Raw genomic sequence first — 5,000 nt, 5'->3', positions numbered from 1 at the left:
GCGTGCATGCGTGCGCGTGTGTGTGTGTGTGTGTGTGTGTGTGTGTGTGTGTGTACGGTGTGTGTGTGTGTGTGTGTGTGCGTGCGTGCGTGCGCGTGCGCGTGTGTCTGTGTGTGTGTGTGTGTGTGTGTGTGTGTGTGTGTGTGTGTGTGTGTGTGTGTGTGTGTGTGTGTGTGTGTGTGTGTGTGTGTACGGTGTGTGTGTGTGTGTGTGTGTGTGTGTCTGAGAAGGGAAACCGTTCCCCTTAGCATGGAGCAGTGTACTGTCATTTCCTGCGCCATTAACTTCCTGAGTGACTTGTTCCCTTAGAAGACCTTTTGCAAACACTGGTCCCAATTTTCACTTGTGGAAAATACATAACCTCATAACACCTGTTAGGAACAAACGTTTGAATTCAATTGTTTCCCCTCTTTCTTTGGCTTTTATTTCTCCTTCCCACATCGTCCTCTAATACTTCTTTTTACGTTTCCCTCCCTCGCTTTTTATCGCTTTCTTGCAAACTTGGAAATATGTGCAGTAAAGAATGAAAGGGTATTAGTTCTAAAGAGGCCTTTCCTCTCAGCAGATGTCTAAATGTCATCACATTTATTTTCAATGTCTTGGAAGAAGGAGTGACACACCGCGAGGAGCAATCTGACCCCAGTGGGATATAAGAACTTAACACCTAGCCCTGCTACCATGGAAAGATGAGCTCACTATTTTAAGACAACACGTCTCTCACACCGTCCGTCAAATATGACCATCAGGCCTATAGACACCTGCAAACACACACAGGCATACACACACGAACGCACAACGCACGCACACACTCGCATACACAGAAGATACACTGAGTGTACAAAACATTATTTCCATGACAGCTTTCACCTTGATTCACCTGGTCAGTCTATGATCCCTTATTGACGTCACTTGTTAAATCCACTTCAATCAGTGTAGATGAAGGGGAGGAGACCATTTTTTAAGAAAGATTTTTAAACCTTGAGACAATTGAGACATGGGTTGTGTATGTGTGCCATTCAGAGGGTGCAACTCAACATTAGGAAGGTGTCCGTGTATTTAATGTTACACTCAGTGTTTAAAGATAGAAGGTAGAGATAGAAAGCACATGTGTTCCTGACTAGGCCAGTGGGCATGCTTCTAAATGTCTGGTATTATTCAGTCTGGTCATTGTTTCATCTGTAGTTTCCTGTCCACACCCAGCCAGTCACAACGCTCCAGGAATAAAAAGATGAGAGCACACAGATGCTGGATGGAGTCAGTCAACATTCCCAACCCGAGTTCCTGTCCCTAAACAAATGCTCCAAAAACAGGCTACGATTCCTGAGCTTTCCTAGAAATTCCCAATTCAGCAAACTAAGTTAGACCTACTTGAGTTACTTGCAAACTGAGTTGCTTGAGTGTAACTACAGTCTATATTTTAGTCTTTTAGTAGACACTCTTATCCAACTTACAGTAACTTGCTTTCATACCAGCGGCGGCCCGCCCATTAGGGTGTTAAAGGCGGAGACCCACTTGTGATTGGTCCCCAACAAATTATAAATATGAATATATATATTTTTGTATATATATATATATATATATATATATATATATATATATATTATATAATTAATGGATTATGTTTTAAATGCTCATAAAAGTGTGGTAAATGTGTACATTTTCCTGTTAAAAAATGTACGCACGTGAGACTAGATCTGCTCTATCAGGTACAAAAGCAAATTGTAATTAACTTGTGAATAAATAATAATAACGGTCATGGGAGCGTGGGACCTGATAAACCGGACAACTACATCCAACAAGACTCGAAAGACAGAGGGATACACTAGCTAGAACCTTCTCATCGTGGATCTGGTAGGACAAAAAAGCATGGCCAATTTTGTTTCCCCCATTAGGTTCTACTGTAGGTGACAGGGCGACATGTTGTGTGAACTAAAACAGCATAAAACGGGTGTATCATAAAGCATGATCAAATTAATTAGCCCAGTTACAGTGATTTTCTGAAACATTGAGAAATAGTTTGGTAAAATTTCTTTGTCAAATTAACCAGTTATCTACTTTTGATAAGCAGCTAGTTATAGCTAGATGGTAGTTTGCTAGCTAGTTAGCTCCCATGCTGATTTCAAGTATTTTTAAACTAATATATGACTAACTCGGAAATATATCGTTTTTTAGTATGAAAGTTAACTAGCTAGAGCATCATGATTTGTGAGATCATGTTAGCTAGCTATCTCCAGTAAGGTCATGTGTTTTCACTTATTGCATGTTTGTTGCATTCTCCCTGGATTCCACTAGTTACCACCAAAATTGTCTATATTGTAAAATATATTTAAGGTGAGGGGTTAGGCATAAGGTTAGCAGTGTGGTTAATGTTAAGGTTAAGGTTAGTTTTAGGTTTACGTTTAAAATCACATTTGAAGCTTTATGACTTTGTAGCTGTGGTAACTAGTAAGGACCGTTCTCCCTGGTGAACTTGTCCGTTCGTGAGCTGGCTGCTCGTTCTAAATAGTATAATCTAATCTATTCAAAACAGTGGAAGCATGTGCTGCAGTAGCCATTCACTTTTTGACATGCACAAGTGAAATAGGTGTATCTATGCTGTTGTTCAAATGTACATATCGCTTTATTCACTGCTCAAAAAAATAAAGGGAACACTTAAACAACACATCCTAGATCTGAATGAAAGAAATAATCTTATTAAATACTTTTTTCTTTACATAGTTGAATGTGCTGACAACAAAATCACACAAAAATAATCAATGGAAATACAATTTATCAACCCATGGAGGTCTGGATTTGGAGTCACACTCAAAATTAAAGTGGAAAACCACACTACAGGCTGATCCAACTTTGATGTAATGTCCTTAAAACAAGTCAAAATGAGGCCCAGTAGTGTGTGTGGCCTCCACGTGCCTGTATGACCTCCCTACAATGCCTGGCCATGCTCCTGATGAGGTGGCGGATGGTCTCCTGAGGGATCTCCTCCCAGACCTGGACTAAAGCATCCGCCAACTCCTGGACAGTCTGTGGTGCAACGTGGCGTTGGTGGATGGAGCGAGACATGATGTCCCAGATGTGCTCAATTGGATTCAGGTCTGGAGAACGGGTGGGCCAGTCCATAGCATCAATGCCTTCCTCTTGCAGGAACTGCTGACACACTCCAGCCACATGAGGTCTAGCATTGTCTTGCATTAGGAGGAACCCAGGGCCAACCGCACCAGCATATGGTCTCACAAGGGGTCTGAGGATCTCATCTCGGTACCTAATGGCAGTCAGGCTACCTCTGGCGAGCACATGGAGGGCTGTGCGGCCCCCCAAAGAAATGCCACCCCACACCATGCCTGACCCACCGCCAAACCGGTCATGCTGGAGGATGTTGCAGGCAGCAGAAATTTCTCCACGGCGTCTCCAGACTCTGTCACGTCTGTCACGTGCTCCGTGTGAACCTGCTTTCATCTGTGAAGAGCACAGGGCGCCAGTGGCGAATTTGCCAATCTTGGTGTTCTCTGGCAAATGCCAAACGTCCTGCACGGTGTTGGGCTGTAAACACAACCCCCACCTGTGGACGTCGGGCCCTCATACCACCCTCATGGAGTCAGTTTCTGACCGTTTGAGCAGACACATGCACATTTGTGGCCTGCTGGAGGTCATTTTGCAGGGCTCTGGCAGTGCTCCTCCTGCTCCTCCTTGCATAAAGGCGGAGGTAGCGGTCCTGCTGCTGGGTTGTTGCCCTCCTACGGCCTCCTCCACGTCTCCTGATGTACTGGCCTGTCTCCTGGTAGCGCCTCCATGCTCTGGACACTACGCTGACAGACACAGCAAACATTCTTGCCACAGCTCGCATTGATGTGCCATCCTGGATGAGCTGCACTACCTGAGCCACTTGTGTGGGTTGTAGACTCCGTCTCATGCTCCCACTAGAGTGAAAGCACCGCCAGCATTCAAAAGTGACCAAAACATCAGCCAGGAAACATAGGAACTGAGAAGTGGTCTGTGGTCTCCACCTGCAGAAACACTCCTTTATTGGGGGTGTCTTGCTTATTGCCTATAATTTCCACCTGTTGTCTATTCCATTTGCACAACAGCATGTGAAATTTATTGTCAATCAGTGTTGCTTCCTAAGTGGACAGTTTGATTTCACAGAAGTGTGATTGACTTGGAGTTACATTGTGTTGTTTAAGTGTTCCCTTTATTTTAGGCGAAAAATGAAAAAAAGGGGCGGATACTTAAAGTGTTTTGTGACGTTACACGCTTTGATCTATAGACACCCATGACCATGATGTGCCACAGGGAAATATGGGAAATCAATACCTTGTATGGAGAGAGAGAGAAAGAGAGAGAGAGAGAGAGAGAGAGAGAGAGAGAGAGAGCGCAACAGATGGGGGGGGCAAACGTGAGAGCAAGACTGAGAAGCCAAGCTAATATGGAAAGATTCTTGAATGTTGATTATGCTGATGAGCGCTCTGCTCTACGTCAAACTACAGATTAGCTGCCATCTTGAATGGTACCTCTGCCAAAGGGGGCGTAACCCAGCCACCCGCAAGCACGCATGCATGCAAGCACGCACGCACGCAAACACACACACACACACACACACATTCTCACAGACGGATAGTGACAGATGACTCTCAGGTCCTCCTTGTTAATGTTAACAGCTGTTCTCAGAACAGCCTTTAAACACTCAGACTAAAGGAGAGACAGGCAGAATGAGAGTAATAACTCACCTGACCGTTCATATCGTAGGCTACCACTTTAAAGGACATATCAAATCTCTCTATCACTGAGTGTACAAAACACTCACTATCCCTTAGAACAGACTCAATTCGTTGGGTCATGGACTCTACAAGGTGTCAAAAGCGTTCCACAGGGATGCTGACCCATGTTGACTCCAATGCTTCCCATAGTTGTGTCAAGTTGGCTGGATTTCCTTTGGGTGGTGGACCATTCTTCATACGCACGGGAAACTGTTGCAGCGGTGCTGCAGTTCTTGACAGACTCAAACC

At 44.3% G+C, this 5,000-nt stretch overlaps 1 protein-coding gene across 2 annotated transcripts in view; it reads right to left on the bottom strand.

Moving 5' to 3' along the window:
* LOC115180019 (carbohydrate sulfotransferase 11) overlaps positions 1 to 5,000 on the bottom strand; it is a 124,111-nt gene that overhangs the window by 102,942 nt on the left and 16,169 nt on the right. The window lies entirely within an intron of this gene.

Source organism: Salmo trutta, chromosome 40 (genome assembly GCF_901001165.1).
Source record: "Salmo trutta chromosome 40, fSalTru1.1, whole genome shotgun sequence".
Taxonomy (NCBI): domain Eukaryota; kingdom Metazoa; phylum Chordata; class Actinopteri; order Salmoniformes; family Salmonidae; genus Salmo; species Salmo trutta.
Note: the sequence above shows the minus strand (reverse complement) of the source record. Positions and strands in the feature narration are given on the sequence as shown.